General features: G+C 45.4%; 1 protein-coding gene across 3 annotated transcripts in view; it reads right to left on the reverse strand.

Moving 5' to 3' along the window:
* The window catches only part of TWSG1 (twisted gastrulation BMP signaling modulator 1), a 58528-nt gene that overhangs the window by 17987 nt on the left and 19394 nt on the right, over positions 1 to 21147 (reverse strand). The window lies entirely within an intron of this gene.

The raw sequence follows: 21147 nt of genomic DNA on the forward strand, positions 1-21147 counted from the left end.
AAAATAGAAATGTGTGGTTTCTAAAACGTAACTTCTCTCAAACAACAAACAAATATAGGCAATATATGCATATTCATAAACCTATGAAATGTTCACACAGATGTGTCATCCATGGATTCTGATAGCAACACATTTGGTGCAATCACTTGAATCCAAGATTTGTGAACAACTTCTAAGTTTTCTTATACAATATTTGATATTTGAAAAAGGTCACTAGATTGTCACCATATTTTAATAAACTCTTAGAAATATCTCTGTTGTCCTGCATGCTATTTTTAATAGCAATATTGTTTGTCAGACAGAGAAAAGACAGCTATGTGGTCAAGACCAGCCTTTGATAATGACTGCGAGACATAACTTGTCCCTTCCCTTTACAGAAGGCAGTGGTATTTTTGCTATCACAAACACACTACTATGATTTAGCTGAATAATTTATGGAAATAAAGTATTTAAATAGTCAAAGAGAACATTAAAGTTTATCAGAAGGATTTTTTATTCATTATTTTTTCTTTTGTAATAGAAAGTTAAAGGTGACCTACATAGGAAAAATGGGTTGTGCTTTTTTTGGGGGAGGACTCAGGATTTTTGACACGTCATCTAAGCCTGGGAGCACTGGTTGAGCTGCCCTACTGAAGAAAAAGTGCTTACAGAGTCTCTAAGTATGGAAATACCTTTGATGTATAAAGGAAGCCTGGAAAAATAAAAAGTGTTCCGCTTATTTAATTTATTTATTTTACATTAGAACTCTATGGTTTAGCTAATCTGCTTTTACTGAATGACTGAATGGTTGGCTGGTTGGAGAACACATATCAAATTAGATCACAGCACAAGGTGAAAGCTGAACACCTAAGAGGGGAAAGGTCTTTAATTCAGATGGTCTAAGACTTTGTTTTTCATAACAACGCTTTTAATTCAAACCTTAAACAACTTGGAAAGAAGTTCTTTTTGTTAAAAAATTCAGTAATGCCATTCCTTCAATAAAAGTTGAGAAAGCTCCTTTAGGCCCCTCCAAAGACAAGTCCAGCAAAATCAAAACTGACAGAAACATCAGAAATATCAATTACTAAATTAAACCAAATTAAAAAAAAAAAAAGCACCACAGAAAACAAGCTTGGAACAGCTGTGGGGCCTTTTTGCTATCTTTTAAAAGAAGCAGCGAGAGGGCAGAAACCCATTTTTTAAATTCTTTACCCGTCATCATTAAGAAACATCAAACCCTTTTGCAGAGCTACTTGAACATATCTTGTTAAGAAAATATTGTGGGGAAAGGATGTGCTTGCCACATCCTTTGAATGGTCAAGGTATTCTTGTATATATTTTCTGGTATGGCAGAAGAATGAGTTTCAATACACTCTTGATTTACAGTTAGGTGTAAACACAAGGGGTGGGGAAGAGAAGAAGGGAGGATCAGTTATTATAGGGGGCACCTTCACCCTGAACTTCAGTAAGTTAAGGCTCAGATTCCCAGATAAAAAAACAGGAGTACTTGTGGCACTTGTGGTACTTAGAAACTAACACATTTATTTGAACATAAGCTTTCGTAGGCTACAGCCTATTTCATCAGATGGAAAGAATGGAACATATAGTAAGAAGATATATATATACACATACAGAACACTCTACTTTCATCCCACCCTTCTCCTAACACAGCAAAACACAAAATGGGCAAATGCAAATATGCACATATCATCAATAGATTTTCACTCTGTTTAATTGTGCACAAGGCCTGAAACAAAAAGAAAAGAAAAAAAAAGAGCACATATATAAGACCAGGTCTGGCTATATGGGGTCCATCTACCTGAGTGTATGAGGCAGAGCCAATGCAGTGCAAAGACCAGTTCAGACCCCTTTGACCTTATTTGAAAATTACTCTGTATAATTCTTAACTTTCTATTTCCTATAAGTCACATTACTTAGTGAATACATTCTGAACATAGGGTTTTGTTTGCTTATTTATTTTTCTTGTGTATTACAGAATTAAGAACTACAAAGTTTATAACCCACTGTGGTAAGAACACTGGGAAATTAACTAATGTAGAAACATCAATAAAGGTAACAATGTAAATCGTATCAAAGTTATAAAGAAACCCTTCTCCGTGCCTTTGTGTATTGGGCTCAATACCATTTGTTGAAGCAGCACTGCCAATTTAAAAAATAATCCTAGTCTTAAAAACTCAGAACTCAAGAACTGAAATATCAGGAAAATGTTTCCAATTTACTTTACACATATGCCAGCATGTTAGAGACTCAGGTTCCCCCATATGGTCATTTTTTTTCTTGTCTGTGTGGGTCTTTCAACAAAGCCACAGGACAGAAAAAAACATTTGAAGAAATAGGAAAATGTAGTAAACCCACAAAAATTGGAAGGGGGGACTCAATGGCAGGGCAATACCTTAAGTTACTTTTATCTCTCCCTGCATCCTTTTAACAGTTTTGGCCAGCCCCTTACAAAATGGCTGCCAGTAAATACTGCAGCCATGTCATTTGTTTTCATCATATAGGGTCTATACCTGCATAGCACTTCCTACTATGAGGGTGTACAGAAAGAGGGTTAGTTTTGTAACTCTGACAGAGGAGCAAGACTTCTAGGCATAGAGCAGATGTGCCATCTTGACCTCTGTGAGGAGTTAAAGGGGATTTGGAGAACCAATATTCATGTTTTAAGACAAACAATTTGGTTTTATCTTCATTAAAGTTAAGCTTTATAGAAACAATGCTAGAAAGAGGATTTTGGAAGACAGTTCATTTTCTTATCCTTCTAAAGTTGAATTTGTTGTAGATTATGATTTTTGTTAATCTTACTGTCATACTGTCTGGTGCCTCATTCAGGCCTCAAGGCCCCATTCTGCTAGGCCCTGTTCATACAAAATTAAAAGATGCTCCTTGCCCCAAAGAGTTTACAATTACAGCTGGTCATGAATTTTATGTCAGAATGATTTTACAATAGAAAATGCAGTTTCCACAAAAATCAAAATTTTCCTCACGGAAAACTTTGATTTTGCTGGCAACATTCGGTCTTCCACTGGAAAAATGTAAATGAAAGCTCCCAAGCTCTGCGTCTCCTTGCCTAGCAAGCTACGAGGGAGCCCAGGTTTCCAGATTTCCTAAATCTGTCGCTATCAGCCTAGCTGGGACATTGGCAGCTGGGGTTTCCTGGTTCCACAGCTGTCCAGATTGCCCAGGCAGCAAGCAGAAAAATTCTATTTCTGTTCTCTTAGAAGGGAATCTGACATACTTCCTCCCACCAAAAAAAATTTGAATCTTTTTGGCTTTTCATCCCAAATCTGTACAAATCTTTTTATTCATAATTGATCCTGGAAGGGAAATTCTGTGGTCCACTCAGCTTTACTTACCATTTAGGGACAAGACTAGAGAAAACACGTGGATACAACAAACAGACAGGAGTAAGCACAAGCAAGCATATAGTTGAGACTATTATGATTGGTGTTTTACCGTTTTTTGTGAACGAAGACGACACTGACAACGGTTTAACTCCTTGAGAGTACGGTTGTAGTTAAAAAGACCCATGCACAAGTGGCAGTCCTTCCCACACGAAGTGCACAGATAGCTTTATGCTGAGGAAGGGATTATACTCTATACCTGCTAGTCTGCTACTGTTTACAACTCAGCCTCTGTGCCTCAAGGTCCATATGGTCATTAATCTCAAACTGGGTAACTCCATCATTGACTGTGGCTCACCAGCATGATCTACCTGCTGTTGATGACTCCCAGTTATCAACATCAGTGTTATACTATTTCAAGTTATGCCTGAGTGTCTGAAGAATTTCTTCTGGTTGGTGTAGTGAAGAGCAATGTGTGTTTTGTAGGTATCACACCAGAACACGGTACTGTTGCTACACGTTTCTTCTTCAGCTTGAGTTCCCCTTCCTCATTACAACCCTTTGCTTCCAAATTCCAAGGTCAGAAGTTAAAACTGAAATAAGGAAAAGTCTTGTTTAAATGATGGAGTGGAAAAACACTAAACATTTTTACTTCTTTACCCTCTGCCAAAATTTATTAAGATACTTCTTGGCACCACTATTTCTGTATCAACTGTCTTGGGAGAGGATCACTCCGATATACTGAAGAATATTTAAATAAAAGTAATTTAACCATTTTTAAGGAAAGATATTTATCAACATTAAATCATTTTTTCTTCCACTTGAAAAAACAGAAGGAGAGGTAAATTAGTACTATGCACAGCTCCCTACTCCACCACCTCAGAGTTTGACTGTGTGTCTTTAGGGCAGGAACTGTATATTTTTCTATATATGTTTTTCTAACCCACAGTTTCAGTTCTTCAGACTGACTCATCCACACTGGATATTTGTAAATCTTTTTAAAGCTAGCTAGCATGAGACCTTGGTGAAGTAAAGCAGAATGAAAACTGTACCCTATTGATAGCTGAGGGGTAGGGAGGATACAGTGGAAAAAATATTACTCATAAGCTTGGCTACTTTCCAAACTGAACTGTTGAAGGTACATCAAAGAGTAAATTTTGCTACATAAAAATAGGTCTTTTAACATAAAAATATAGCATGAAGTGGGAGAGAGACATGTTCACACAATGAAGATATTTCTGCTCTGAAGAGCAAGATTTAAAAGCCATGTCTACACTACAGACTTTGGTTGACACAAGCTATGCTGAATACAGATGCCAAAGTTTGTATATCGCTCATGCATAGTTGGCTCTTTGCCTCGGCGCCGGATGTACTCACCAAGAGTGCTTGTGTCAGTGCAAAGTGTGGTGCACCACAGGTAGGAATCCCAGTGTGCCATGCACCACTGTCCGGCACACTGCCTTTTGGGAAATGTTCTCAATGTATTGTGAGAAAGAAATGATGTGCCCAGTCAAGTTTCCAGCATGCAACTTTCTCCATTCCCTAATGCCGTCCATATCCCATAATTTTCATGTTTTTTAAAATACTACAAATGTGCCTGGCACTTTTCACTGTCATCCATCTCTGACAGAAGCCAGGAGCCCGCAGAGCTCTGCGCTATTCTCATGAACATTGCAACTACAGTATGCTTGATTCTTCCGTATCTGCAGACCCACAGGAAATACTGCAACAATGGGGGACATGATGATTTCTTTGAGTATAGTTTGCTAAGGGACACAGGAAAAAACAATTCAAGATTGGTGATGGCGTTCACAGAGCAGCTGCAGACAGCAGAACGCAGTAGAAGGGAAAACTGACTGTAGGATCACATCCTAATGCAGGTTGTGGACAACGAGCAGTGGCTACAGAACTTTTGGATGTGAAAGGCCACCCTGACTTCATGCCAGTCCTCCAGCGCAGGGACACCAGAACAAGAGCTGCATTGATAGTGGAGGAGTGGGGATCACACTCTGGAAGCTTGCAACACCAGATTGCTATCGGTCAATGGGAAATCATTTTGGAGTTGGAAAATCCACACTGGACTATTAATCATCTCCTGCTATGAAGGACTGTGACTCTTGGCAATGTATGGGACACAGTGAATGGATTTGCAGCAATGGGGTTCCTGGAGTGCAGTTGGGCGATAGGCGGCACATATATCATCATTTTGGCACCAGTCCACTAGGGTTGCCAGTTTTGGTTGGATGTATTCCTGGAGGTTTCATCACATGATATAATCTTTAATAAAGATTAATCCTTAATTCCTGGAGACTCCAGGATAATCCTGGAGAGTTGGCAATGCTACAGCTCACCTTGCCACAAAATACATAAAAAGAAAGGGCTACTTTTCTGTGGTTATGCAAGCACTGATGGATCACTGGGATGCTTCACTAATATCAGCAGAGGCTGGTCAGGAAACGTGCACAACACAACACAGGACTGTTCCCATGCAGAGACATTTGTTCCCAACCAGCAGATTACCACTGCTACCAATATTAAAATGCCAGTAGTGATTGTGGACCCAGGCTACCCCTTGCTCCCTTGGCTCATGAAGGCATACATCAGGCACCTCAACAGCACCAAGGATTCAACTACCAGCTCAGTAAATGCAGAATGGCAGTTTAATGTGCTTTTGGAAGGCTGAAGAGATGCTGATAGTGTTCCCTAACGTCATTGGATCTTAGTGAGAAAAACAGCCCCATGGATATAGCTGCCTGTTTTGTCCTGCATAACATCTGTGAGGCCAAGAGGGAAGATAAGCTGCCACCCAGGTGGAGGACAGAGGTAGAGTGGCTGTCTGCTGATCAGTGAGACCCCAGGGCTAACAGAAGAGCCCAATGTGAAGCTATGCAATTGAGGGGGGCTTTGAAAGAGCACTTTAGCAGTCAGCCACAGTAGTGTTCTCTTCCTCTGAGCCTGGAATTTTGGGTGCTGCTAAGAAGTGTGTAGTGCTAGCTGTACATTTGTAAATATAACTAGGTGTGTTCCTGAAGCTAAGAATTATGTTGTTTCCTGTACATTTACAAGTCTGCTTTGAGTACTGCTATGTATTCTGCAACATGTGTTGTGAACTAATGAAAATAATTGCATTCTCAAAAAACAGAACTTTGAGTGGGGAAAAAAGGGCAGAAAAACAATGTAATACATATTTTTAACATAAATTAACTTTAAAATTGGAAAGGCAGTAAACATTTCTATCCATTTCAGTGCAATAATGTAGTCAATTGTGGCTACTACAAATTCCAGTGGTGGTTCTCACAGGTCAGGATATGTGAAGTTGTGGTTTTCCTTGCTGTCCCCAGGTGCGGAGTGGTAGGGGTAGGAATGCAGCCTGTGATCCCACGTGGTATGTTGGGGAGCTCTCCAACGACCACCAAGGGTGGATTTTTGGACCTGTGTGTCAACCATTGCCTGCAGCATTTGTGTTTGCTGCCTGAGAAACCCCTGGTGCATTTCCCTCTCCTGGTCCTGCTGGGACTTTTGAGCCTCTCTCCTGTTCTCTCTTTCCTCCTCCATGTCATCAGTCATGGTGACCCTCCAAGCCCTTTGCTCATGATTCAAAGCAGCATTGACTTGGCAGGATCTCACAGAACATGTCAGGGTTCAAAAAAGAACTAGACAAGTTCATGGAGGATAGGTCCATCAATGGCTATTAGCCAGGATGGGCAGGGATGGTGTCCCTAGCCTCTGTTTGCCAGATGCTTGGAATGGGCAACAGTGGATGGATCACTTGACAATTACCTGTTCTGTTCATTCCCTCTGGGGTACCAGGCATTGTCCACTGTCGGAAGACAGGATACTGGGCTAGATGGGCGTTTGATCTGACCCAGTATGTCTATTCTTATGTCCTCCCTTGTCCTCTTCTTTCTCCTCCCCACCAGCGTCAGGCATTCTGCAGATGTGGGTGGGGGCACCCCTCAAAGCCGCCATGCTAGAAGCTACTGATAAAAACAGACTGATATGCCATTGAAATTATAGTCACAATGGAAAGGGAAAAATATGTTTCAAAATGACCTTCCTTTATTCTTATCAACACTTCTAAGAAGACATGCTGATTAACACTTTAGCTTTGGAGGGCCTCTGCATAGCACCGCTCTGCAACCCCAGCTATTGTGGGCATGGCCTGCCAGGGCCACTATTTTCCACAGGCAGCAGTGACTTTAGCTGGTATCTCGCTCCTGAGGGTCAGAAAGGCACAGAGAATACAGCTCCTATCGATGTCCTGAAGATGCCCGGACCCACATGCCGCTAACCTGTTGTGACGTTATTGATATAATCTGGGACCATATAGAACATGGGTTGCAACCACGGTTCTGTAGTGGCACCAAATCCTATGTAAAGGGGGTCATATAAGGTGTCTAAGACCAGGTTATGGGTTGCTGGTTATGATTATGCTGTCTATATGTATGTATCATTTTGTAGTTGAAATTATGAATATTGGCTCTACACTGTCTGTATTTCAAATTTGTGCTGTGCTTCTGGGAAACATCCCAGACAAGTTGGTGTTAGCTCTGCCTAGCCTGCTTGATGGCCCATTAAGGACCATCAGCTACACAACTGACGCATGGAGAGAAGGCAAATATGCCTTGTAACTCAGCAAAGTATGCAGGGACTTGCCCATGTAACTCCACACTCCATTTTGCTTTAATTTTCCACAGTAAGAACAAAGAGGTTCTTACACCTGGAAAAGCCAATATTATAAGGCTGATGCCTCTTCTCCATCTTGTCTTCAATCCTGCTTCTTACCTCTGGAGGGACTTTGCTACAAACTGAAGCTCTGAACAAAGGACGAATGCGCCATCCAGTGGGGATGGACTCTGAGACTTGATTGAACCTGCAGTTACTCCATCATTGCTACAAGCCTGAACTAAGAACTTTGCTATTACTGTATGCGCCTGGCTACACTTTCAAGTTGCAGCGCTGGCTGAGGGGGTTACAGCGCTGCAACTTACTTCGGTGTCCAACTTACAAAGCTCAGCCAGCACTGCAACTCCCTTCTGCAGCGCTGGCTGTACTCCTGGTCTGCTATAGGTGTAGCGATCCAGCGCTGTGATACAGCGCTGCTCATCCGGTGTGGACACTCACCAGCGCTGTAACTGGCCTCCAGGGTATTAGGAGGTATCCCAGCATACCTTTACAGCCTTTCTGGTCATCGTTTCGCACTCTGCCCTGGGCGTCAGGTGACCTGCCCTTTAATATGCCCCGGGATTTTAAAAATCCCTTTCCCTGTTTGCTCAGCGGACGTGGAGTGCAATCAATCAATCCAGTGACCATGCCTCCATGCCCAGCATGGAGCACTGCCGAGCTGCAGGATCTCATCAGTGTTTGGGGTGAGAAGCTGTGCGCAGGCACAGCTGCGCTCCAGCCGTAGAAGTTATGGTACCTACAGCCAGTATCAAAGTCAATGCAATCTGGGGCTATGACCGGGACGCGGTGCAGTGCAGGGTTAAGGTAAAGGAGCTGCAGAGTGCCTACTGCAAAGCACGCAAGGGAAACCGCGCTCAGGTGCTGCCCCCACGACCTGCGTTTTTACAAGGAGCTGGATGCGATACTTGGATGTAACCCCACTGCCAATCCGAGGATCATGATGGGACAGTTCAGAGCCTGGAGGGGGGGTGGAGGGTGTAGAGGAAACCGAGAGGGAGGCTACTGAGGTGTTTGGAAGACTCCCAGGAGTCATGCAGCCAGGAGCTATTTTCCAGCGAGGAAGAAGCTAGCCAGTCGCAGCCGCTGGGACTTGGTAGTGAGGAACCAGCAGAGGAGCCTGTTCCCGGGTAAGAAGCTTTTATTATAAGGATGGAAGTGTTTTGGGAGGAGGGGCTATGGCTGCCTGCAAGCATGCCTAGATGTGGAATACGCCATTGATTTGGTCTATCAACGTCGTGTAATCTGCCTCTGTAATCTCTTCAAAAGTTTCAGCCAGGTGTGTGCAATGCGCTTCCGCAAGTTTATAGGGAGCCACCGTGGTCCTTAATCCCAGTCAGGCCTAACGCGTCCGCGCCAATTGTGCCGTGAGGGGTGGGGGGACACTGCTGCACACAGGCAAGCTGCGTAGGACCAGGGCGGAATCCACATAGCTGTAGAAGACCCTCCTGCTCTTCCCAGGTGCACCGGGAGCAAGCGAGATATCGGGAGGTTAAATTACTGCTGGAAAATGCAGGATACTGTAAGTGCTATTCCTCTAGACTGCTCGTAGCTTTCCTCAATTCACAGAAACCCCATTTGATCCCAGAGTCAAAGCCCCCCTTCCCAGGTGAGCCGGTGTGGGAAACTCACCATTTCTCTCTGCAGCTGCGGCCTCTCTGTGCTATGCTTGCAATGTGTAAACGATGCTACAAATAGTCTTAAAACAAATACAGGCTCTTAGTAAAGTTTCTCTTTCTGTTGTTTTTTTTAAAGTGACCTTGGATACTGCTCCACTCAGCGCAGACTTCTGAAAACGACGGAACTTAAGAAAAAAACCAAGGAAGAGTAAGGAGGAGCTGGTGAAAGCAGTTATGAATCTGTATTCCACAGATAATAAAAAGTTGCAAGACTGAGGGAAAAGGAAAGCAGGAAAAAGGAACAGGCTGCCAAAGAGAAAGGAAAGGCTGTCAAGAGAAAGGAATTGGCTACCAAGAGAAGCACAAATCGGCTGCTAAGCATCCTGAAATGCCACACAGACCTCATGGAGTCAATGGTACCATGCAGGCAAGAGCACTACCGTGCCTTCCTCCCCCATCCCAAGCCAACTCATTGTGCCCCACTGTTTCCTCAAAACAACCTTCTCCAGCATCCTGGTTCTTACCCACCAGCTGCCCCCAACACCACTACTTTCACCTAACAGCCCTGAAACTACTACCTTACCTATGCACTCAACCCCATCACCATGAGCATATTAATCCTGAAGTGCAGCAGGCATTGAACACACTCATGAAGGACATATTCAAACCTCTGACTTACTGCTCATCACCCTACCCTCCTGCCGTTTTATGTACTGTATTTTTAATAAAGGATTTCTTGTCTTTTAAAACAGTTTTTATTATTACAGAAAGTGTAACATACTGTACCACAAGTGAAAAATAGGCACTGCAAATCATTGCAACCACTGCACTTCACTCCTGTGGAAGGCACCAAAACACTACTGTTGGCTTTCAGCCCTCAAAATTGCTCCTTTAAGCATCCTAATCCTTGAAGCACTGTGCTGGCCTCTCTAGTAGCCCTGCTCTGCTGGCTGTGCAAATTCAGCTTCCAGGCGTTGAACCTCGGAGGTCCATTCGTCACTGAAGGTTTCACCTTTCCTTCACAATATTATGGAGGATCAGCACGCGGTTATAACGCAGGGATGCTGCTTTCGCCCCACGTCTAGCTTCCGTACTGACTTCTCCATCCCCTTTAAACGGCCAAAAGCACACTCCACAGCCATTCTGCACCGCTCGCCTGTAAGTTGAAGTGGTCCTTGCTCCTGTCAAGCTTCCCTGTATACGGTTTCATGAGCAAGGCATTACGGGTAAGCGGGGTCTCAAGGATCACAATGGGCATTTCGATGTCCCCACTCGTGATCTTCCGGTCTGGAAAAAGTCCTGCCTGCAGCTTCCTGAACATCCACTGTTCCGAAAGATGCGTGCATCATGCACCTTTCCAGGCATCCTGTGTAAATGTCAGTGAACGCCCACGGTGATCCCAAGCGCCTGGAGAACCATAGAGAAATACCCCTTCCGATAACGTACTCGGATGCCAGGTGGGATGGTGCCAGAATAGGAATATGCGTCCCATTCTATTGCCCTCCACAGTTAGGAAAACCCATTTGTTGCAAAGCCATCCAGAATGTCCTGCACATTCCCCAGAGTCACGGTTCTTCTTAGCAGGATGCGATTAATGGCAGTGCAAACTTGCATCACCACTATTCCAACGTCGACTTCCACTCCAAACTGGTTTGCGACCGATTGGTAGCTGTCTGGAGTTGCCAGCTTCCAGACTGCAATAGCCACCCGGTTCTCCACTAACAGGGTAGCTCTCAGTCTCGTGTCCTTGTGCTGCAGGGTTGGGGCGAGCTCAGCACACAGTCCCATGAAAGTGGCTTTTCTCATCCGAAAGTTCTGCAGACCACTGCTCGTCACCAGACTTGCATGACGATGTGATCCCACCACTGAGTGCTTGTTTCCCGAGCCCAAAGGCGCGTTCCACAGTGCTGAGCACGTCTGTTACTGCCACAAGAAATTTAGTGTCAGGCGCGTCAGCCGAATCTATTTCATCATCTGAGCTCTCTTCACTGTCACTTTGGAGCATAAGGATAGCTCAACTGCCAGAACGTGATGTGCTGGCAACATTCATCAGCAAAGTCTCAGCAGCTCGGCCTCCATTTCTTACTGAAATCACGCGGCAGACTCACAATGCAACCAACGGCTGAAAAGGGAGCGATGCACCACGGGTCGTTGGAACAGGAAGCGGAATGACCCGCACCCTTCCGTCCCCTTCCCACAACCACAGCGCCAACAATGGGACGAGGTGCTCTGTGGGATAGCTGCCCACAATGCACCACTCACAACAGCGCTGCAAATGCTGCAAATGTGGACACACTGCAGCGCGTGGCCCTACACAGCTGTACGACCACAGCTGTAACTACCAGCGCTGCAGAAATGTAAGTGTAGCCATACCCTATGTAATTGATTCATTTAACCAATTCTAGCTCTCATCTCTTATCTTTTCCTTTTATGAATAAACCTTTAGATTTTAGATTCTAAAGGATTGGCAACAGCATGATTTGTGGGTAAGATCTGATGTGTATATTGACCTGGGTCTGGGGCTTGATTCTTTGGGATCGAGAGAATCTTTTTCCTTTATTGGGGTGTTGGTTTTCATAACCATTCATCCCCAGGACGAGTGAGACTGGTGGTGATACTGGGAGACTGGAGTGTCTAAGGGAATTGCTTGTGTGACTTGTGGTTAGCCAGTGGGGTGAAACCAAAGTCCTCTTTGTTTAGCTGGTTTGGTTTGCCTTAGAGGTGGAAAAACCCCAGCCTTGGGCTGTAACTGCCCTGTTTGAGCGATTTGTCCTGAATTGGCACTCTCAGTTGGGTCCTGCCAGAACTGCAACGTCGCACCTGTTTACTGCAATGGTGCCAGCCGAACTCATTGCGGTGCGGCAAGGGAAAGTGTCCTACTGCATAGGAAGAAATAAGGCAGCCATCCCTAGAAACCTCTGGGAGCGGACTGCAGAGTATCTCCATGAAAGTTTCATCAGCCTCTCGGGAGCATAAAAGGGATAATTGCATTCCTCCCCATCTAGCCCAAGAGGGGAATACAAAGCAGACATAAAATTTGTCTCTTGTACCTCTACCTCTTCTTGTATGAGTAAAACAATGAAGAGTAGATACCTGTGTCTTGGTAACTTGGGGATGGGCCGGGTCTCACCCTTAAATTTAAACACTGTAAGGGAAAATGAATGCACACATTTATCCAAGATCCCTTCCCTTTCATCAAACTAATCCGTGCTTAGGAAGCTAGGCTGTAGCAGAGAGTTTTGAACACATCCTGGCTCACAGTACGGCTGGAGCCCCCTGCTGCATCTCCTTCTCCTCCCCTCTCTCTGTTCATGGCAGGAGCCTCTTTCTCGAGTGCCTCTGAGGTATCCACAGTGCTCTGCAGGGTTCTGGTAGGGTCTCCACCTAGTATGGCATGCAGTTTGTTATAAAAGCAGCAGGTCTGCAGGGTACCACCAGATCTATTGTTGGCCTCTCTGGCCAGGGCCAGCTCCAGGCACCAGGTTATCAAGCAGGTGCTTGGGGCGGCATCTCCGGAGCGGGGCGGCACTTTCAGGTATTCGGCAGCAATTTGGCAGAGGGTCCCTCACTCCTGCTCGGAGCGAAGGACCTCCCGCTGAATTGCCGCAGATCACGATCGCGGCTTTTTTTTTTGATTCATCTGTGTTTCTCACTGAACTCAGAAATTGAAGTCTGTAATACAGGATATTTAATATCTGCATTTCTCAAAGCCTTTGTGGAAGGACACAGGCTTGTCCAGTTGTTTATGAAAGCTAGTGTACACTACAAAGTTAGGTTAAAACATAAGTCGCCTTGGCATTTGATCTATTTGTGCAAGTGTCTAACACTCCAGTTTGTCCTCTGGCTGACCTGAACACCTCGTTACAGCAATGTAGTAAACACCTCCCCAAATGGTGTGGAGCCACGGTCATTCTCTGAGGTTGACGTAGTGTGAGTTTAGACATATGTGACCTGTGTCAACCCTAACAGTCCTCCAGCAGCTGTCCCACAATGCCCTGTTCCCTGCAACAGGACTGCTCTGGTCACAATGTAAACTCTACTGCCCAGACATCCGAGACTGAAAGCCACCACTCCTTCTTTATAAACCACCTGTGTGTTTTGAAATGCCGTTTTCTGATTGCCCACCTTGGGTGAGCACACTTAGCAGCTCACCTCGTGGTGCAACTGCGCCGCTGACCATGCACTAGATTCACTTCTGTCTGGGTAGACAGTGATATTGGAACTCCTGGGCCTGTGAGGAGAAGAGCCTGTGCAAGCATGGCATCGACCAGGACGAAAAAGTGGACATCTATGAAAAGATTGCACAGAAGATGCAGTAAAGGGGTACGACAGGGATCAGCAGCAGCTTGTGTGAAAGCAAAGGAACTTGGCCAGGGATACCACAAGGCCAGGGACAGGGCCAGCTCTAGGGTTTTGCCGCCCCAAGCAGCCAAAAAAAAAAAAGTGAGAAACATTGATCTCAAAGGTATTGGCAACAGCTTTGAAAAGTCGATCCTTTTTCTTTGTTTTTCCAAACATAATTAATGAGAAAAAAAATCATCAAGCAACCAGATAACAAATATTTTGTGAAACCCAATTTTAGTTATGTAGCTAGACAATCATTAAACAAAGTTTTTTTGTGGATATTAGCAAAAACAACCAAAGTTACAAAATATTCTATTATTCAATATACATTGCTGAAAAGACTTCAAAAATCCTTACCAGCTGATTTAAGTGTTTAAGCAAAAAATACAGGCAGATCATATCTGCATTGAAAAATATACTTAAAACAGAATGAAATTATACCATCATGTTGTTCTGGCACGCAGAGTGCTAGCGTTTAATGCTACTATCAGTAATCTAATATGCATGTGTCTGTATCCCAATTCTCACACCCTCCAAACTTAGGACCAGAATGGCTCATGCTTACCACATGCCAGCCTGGCTCCTGCCTCGTGAAACCTATCCCTTGTGAGTGATTGTGGAAACACTCCATCAGACAAGTTTCTAGTTCCAAGGCTTTTCTGTGTACTGAAGTGTGTGAAGGCAATGTAACTTACTCCTCTAAAAAGGCAGAACAGAGCCCTATAGCTGGAACAAATCTGGGGTTAATGAATTGAGACCTACCCTGTGCTAGGGCTGGATATATAAACAGGAAGAGGAAGATGAGCAAGGGAGAGAGGCTGGGGAGTACAGGCCTGTAGTCTGTATTTGGCATGGTTCTCTCAGACTGAAGGAAACCAGCTCATCAGATTTGGAGTTACCAATAAGTTTGGGAGCTCTGAAAACCAGGGTCTTGAGATGGACCTTATCAATGTTTGTTGTAATAGTGCTTTTGTCCTGAAGCCAGTTATATCGATGCTACAGTGCCATAAAGTTAAGGCTTGAATGACATCACAAGTTCTCTTTTAAAGGTTCTTGTTAAGGGCCTGATCTACTTAAAAGCTACAGCAACACAGCTGCAACTGTGCCGCTGGTAGTGCTTCAGCGTAGGCACTAGCTACAGAGAGGGAAGAGTTCTCCTGTTCGTCTAGTTAATCCACCTCCCGAAAGGCGTAGCTAGTTGATGGAAGAATTCATCAGTTGGTCTAGCGTGTCTACACTGGCGTAAGAAACCTTAACTACATCACTCGGGGAGGTGAATTTTTCATATTTCTGACCAACATAGCTGGGTAAATTTAACTTTTTAGTGTAGATATTGTCTCTAAAGTTGACATTGTCTTATAGTATTCTTTGAAATTCAGTGCACCTCAGGAGAGTGCAGTGTGAGTTGATGACCAAATTGTGGGTAATTTGAGCTATGGGTTGTGGAGATATAATGCCTGAAAAAAATTGCATTTTTTCAAACGTTTCTAGTGGGAGGTGGGTTTGTTATTTATTTATTTTAATTTAATTAATTTAAATTTTTATTGCAGAGAGCTAGGGATCTAACTACTGTTACGATATGGTCAAAAGGTCTTACTCCGTAAGAATGGCAAGCGCGAGGTGGATATTTTTTGCTTTTTGTTTTTTTAAATAAATGACGCGCCCAGTATTTATTTTTACAAATTACTTATGAACATCAAGTTTAAGCTTTGCTTGTAACGTGCTTCATTGCCTGGATGTCTCAAAGACCTGAATGGCCCTTGTGTTAGAGGAACCTCTTCTTGATTCGGCTTTCCTATATACCTTCACTTTGCCCCACTGCATACTCTTGATAAAACATAGAAGCCTTGTTATAAGCTGTCTTATTACAGTGGATCAGCCAATGATTTAAGTGCCCAGATGCTTTGAAATTCAAGTCTGTGGCTGAAGACTGGGTCTTCTGCGTTTGATTGTAGTGGTGTGATAAAAACCCACACCGCTTGTTTCATATTATAATGGTCTTAGTAGAAGTGAGGCTATCAAATACCTACTCAATATCACCCAAGATCCATATATCTCGTGTCCAACAAATTTCCCATATTGTGTACTGAATAAAATCTTTTCGGAAATCTCCTTCATTCTTATTCTCTCGCCATGCTCTTCCACAGACAGAGCCTTTCACTCTTCCGAGTGACGATTACTTTACCACCAGGTAGTGCTGTTAGCGTCTAACCTCTGTAACTAGAATCACCGCACGAGTGGGTCTTTTGCAAACCTATCTCGGCCAGCTCGCATTTCCATAGCACATGATCACAGAGAAGTGCTACTGCCTAGCCCCATGCTCAATACTCTCTTTTACTCATCTCTCACTTTTGCTCATCAACAGTGCATCTCCTCATGTTAACATCAATCTAGATATTCCAAAGTTCTTCTGTAGATCCATACCTAACTGCATAGACTTAACCCCTCTCAAATGATTCCAATTTGAAACTGCTATGTACCATTGCACACAAAAAGTAACCAGATTATAAGAAATCGTTTTTACATTCCCAGTCCCGCATCTACTCTTCTCTCCTATAAGGAGTCTTGAAGTTTAAATCTCCTCAGTGTGATAGATATGCTTGCTTTGATCTGCTTAGCTCTTGGAAGTCCAGGGACTCCGGGCTGCTGGCCCCATGCTGCCCGGGGTCCCTAGGGACAGCTTTATCCGCCATTAGGGAATTTTTCCCCTCTAGAACCCTCTGTAACATTTTGCAGACACCAGTTTGGGAACCACTAACCTAAGACAAAGGGAGTTCTGGACTGAGTGTTCTGTTAATTGAATTCTGTGATTCAGTCAGTCACTACTACCTCTCACTTTATAACAGTAAAAGACAGCAGAAGGAAACCATTTTTTGTGTAGTCTGCAAGGATTATGGTGCACACGCACAAAGAAAGAGAAACATTTAAGACAGTTTCCAGGCAGCTGCTTCATGCATGTCTCTTGCCTGGGAATTTCAAGGAAATATGCCAATGTCATTGTCCTGGTGAACAACCTGCCACTGCCATTTCTAGTCCAAGCCTTTGTACACCTGGGCAATAAAAATTTAATAACTCATTGCTTGCGACAAATTGTCTGTCATAACAATGTTTTTCTTTATTTTAAAGGAAGGTTTACTATGAACACAGAATAGTCAGCAAATTTTCTAACCAAAACTGTTGTTCTACTGAGTGGGGAGGAACTGGAGACAGAGGACTATGTGTACGTGGGGAAATGGGAGACTGGTTGTGGCTATGGAAGAAGTGGGAAATATGGACCCTTCAATTGCACAGTTGAGAATCTGTTTTTTATTAGCCCCTGTGGGCACAGGAGGGGTGTGGGTGGGAGTGTGAGAGATAGTGTTTCCAAAGATACATACTGCAGAGGTTTGGAACAGACCACGCAGGTACCTTGATCACAGAAGGAAAAAATGTTTTTGCTGCCAGGATTGCCAATGGGTGGACACTTGGCAATTCCTGGGTCACCAGGCTGAAGAAGTCTGCAGGAGAGCAAGGAGTACATCATGACATGGGGATGGCTCATTTGGATGTGTTTTGCCCACTCTGCAGTGTCTAACCTGTGACATAAGAGGCTGTGATCTACTGGACACTATGATGATTCACTTGGGTGGAAATGATCTGGAGCTTACTCCTGGTGTTCACTTCATACAATGTATGAGAACACATTTCTACCACAGTGATTTGTGTCCAAAAACTGTGGACACTATGTGACAGTTTTCTCTAATTCAGCTGAGATTCTACATAATTGCTAGTGATATTATGAAAAAAGATGGTTACTCACCTTTGTAACTGTTGTTCTTCGAGATGTGTTGCTCATATCGATTCCAGTTAGGTGTGCGCGCGCTGCGTGCATGTTCGTCGGAAAACTTTTTACCCTAGCAACACTCGGCGGGTCAGCTGGGAGCCCCCTGGACTGGCGCCGCTATGGCACTGGATATATACCCCAGCTGACCCGGCCACCCTTCAGTTCCTTCTTGCCGGCTACTCCGACAGTGGGGAAGGAGGGTGGGTTTGGAATGGATATGAGCAACACATCTCAAAGAACAACAGTTACAAAGGTGAGTAACTGTCTTTTCTTCTTCGAGTGATTGCTCATATCCATTCCAGTATAGGTGATTTCCAACTTACCTAGGCGGAGGGATCGGCAGTGAAATTGGCAGCATAGCAAACGGTGGCGCAAGGGCTGACATCATGCTCTAGTACTGGTGGACAAAGCAATAGGCGAAGCAAAGGTAATGGACAGATGACCAGGTCGCCGCAACGGCATATCTCGCTGGCTAGAGCACGTGGGCCAGGAAAGCGTTGATGAAGCGAGCTCAGGTTGAATGCGCAGGAGGTGGACGCCAAGGGACATGAGCAGTCAGACATTCAAATGCAGCCGTACCAGGACAAAGAGAGAGGAGATCCTCTGGGAGAGACTGGTAGACCTTTTCATCCGATTCAGCGGACTGCCACGAACAGCTGGGGGGGATTTCCGGAAGGCTTTCGTCCCGCTTGATATAAAAAGGCCAGCGCCCTACGGACAATCTAAGGGAGTGTAACTGCTGCTCCCGTTGAGAAGAGTGAGGCTTCAGAAAGAAGACTGGGAGGAAGATGTCCTGTTTGGTATGGAGGTCGACAGTACCTTAGGGAGGAACACCGATGGGTCGCAATTGTTTCTTGTCCTTGTGAAAGACAGTATACGGCAGGTCCACCGTAAGCACCCTAAAGTTCGGAACCTTTCTGGCCGATGTAATAGCCAACTTAGGAAGACTGTCTTCCACGACAGGTCAACAGGAGCGAGCAGTCGCCAATTGGCTCTAAATGGCGGATGCATAAGTCTGCTTAGGACTAAGTCTGAGGTCCCAGGTGGGGCAGGGCAGCGTACTGGGGGTAGAGGCGCTTACAGGCCCTAAGGGAATCTGGTGACTAAGGGGTGGGAAAACGGAGTGGCCACTTTCTCCAGGATGGAATGTGGAGATAGCACCAAGTGCACCCTCAGAGAAGATATTGCCAGTGCCCTGTTGCTTATGACACCAGATAGCCAGAACAACGGGAATCAAGCTCTCAGAAGGGAGTAACTTCTGCGTGGTACACACAGCAGAAAATGTCCCCACTTGGCAGGTACGTGGACTGAGTGAAGGCTTTCCTGCTACTAAGAAGATATGCTGTACCGGAGCGGAACAGCGTAACTCCGATGTGTTCAGCCATGCAGGAGCCACGCCATGAGGTGAAGGGCCGTAGGTCCGGGTGGTGAAGACTGCTGTGTCCCTGCGTTACTGAGGTCTGAAGGAGTGCAGGGTAACTGGGCTGGCCATGGAGCAGGTCGAGCAGGGTGTGTACCAGTGTTGTCTGGGCCATCGCTGGACGCAATCAGATTAGATGCGCTCTGTCTTGCGGAGTTTTATTAGGGACCCTTGTGAAACCAGAGGATGGTGGGAAGGCCAGCTACTAGAGGTGGTCCTCTCTCACGACAATGAGGAATTGCGTCGTGATCGACCCCGGTGAAAGGCCCTGGAAGGAGAGAACGCTTCGCACTTTCCTGTTCGTGCGAGAGAGCGAAACAGGTCTATGAGGGGAAAATCTCTTTTCTCTTCCTCCACCTCTGGACCAGATCGAAGGGAATACGCTGGTCTTCATCGACCATTCGTGATCAGAGAAGGATCTGCTCAGCTGATCCGCCAGAGTGTTCCAACCCCCCTGGAAGAAAGGATGCCACCAGGTTATCGAAAAGTGGGCTATGCAGAAGTCCAGAGCGAATGGTCTCTTGACACAGGGGAGAATGAGCGAGTCCCTCCGCGTTTGTTGAATATAATACATGGTTTATGTTGCTGTAAACACTGAAGACAAAACGTGCCGTGAAGATGTTGCTGGAACGCCCTGGCATGCGAGGCGGACTGCTCTCAGCTCTCGGACGTTTATGTTGCAGCGTCAGCTTCTCTGCGATACCAAAGCCCTGTGTACGAGGTGACCTAGGTGAGCCCCAACCGAAGAGATGACGCGTCTGTCGTTAGGGACAGTGAGGGTCTGTGGTGGATGGAACGGTAGCCCTGCACACACCAGGGAGGGAGTTAGCCACCAGTCGAGGGAGGGTAAGGTGGCTCAGGGAAACTGTCACCAGAATGTCTATTCGGTTCCCTGCCCGGACGGCAGACGAATTGAGCCACGTTTGAAGGGCCGCAGGCGGAGACTGCATATTTGGTCACCATAAGTACATGTGGCCATGTGCCTAGTAGGCAAGACACGTGAGAGCGAGGTGGTTGGGTGAGGTCTGTAGACCTCGAAATGATCGTCGCAATCGCCTGGAAACGTGCTGAGGAGGAAGCCCTGGCTCAAGTGGAGTCACAGGGTTGCTCCTATGAAGTCAAGCCTTGTGGGGACAAGGGTGACTTTTTCCGCATGAGGAGCAGAGCTCAACGGGAGAATAGGTCCGTGATATGCCATGTGCGGTCGGACTGAGTCTGGGAGGTTCCCTTGATGAGCCAATCGTCCAGACTACGGAAGATACATGTATCTGCTGCGCGGAGGTAGGCGGCGATGACGGCCATGCACTACGTAACACCCTTGGGGCCAGTGGAGAGGCCAAAGGGGAGGACAGTAATTGGAAGAGTGCTGGTGATTGCCACAAAGCGAAGTACCCCTGTGCAGAGGGAAGATGGTGATGTGGAAGTATGCCGTTCTCTTTGTCCTGGTACGGCTGCATTTGAATGTCTGACTGCTCATGTCCCTTGGCGTCCACCTCCTGCGCATTCAACCTGAGCTCGCTTCATCAACGCTTTCCTGGCCCACGTGCTCTAGCCAGCGAGATATGCCGTTGCGGCGACCTGGTCATCTGTCCATTACCTTTGCTTCGCCTATTGCTTTGTCCACCAGTACTAGAGCATGATGTCAGCCCTTGCGCCACCGTTTGCTATGCTGCCAATTTCACTGCCGATCCCTCCGCCTAGGTAAGTTGGAAATCACCTATACTGGAATGGAAGGCGGGGATGAAACAAATTGGAGGTGGTATCCTTGTTTTACCACGCGTAGGACCCAGAGATCTGAGGTCAATTCGGATCACGCCGGGAGGAAGTAGGAGAGACGGCTGGAGAAGGGAGGAGAAGGATCCTGTCCTGAAACTGGTATGCCGTCCTCGTGTGCACCTTCAAAAGGTAGACTTAGGC

The sequence above is a fragment of the Chelonoidis abingdonii genome, chromosome 2 (assembly GCF_003597395.2).
Source record: "Chelonoidis abingdonii isolate Lonesome George chromosome 2, CheloAbing_2.0, whole genome shotgun sequence".
Lineage (NCBI taxonomy): Eukaryota > Metazoa > Chordata > Testudines > Testudinidae > Chelonoidis > Chelonoidis abingdonii.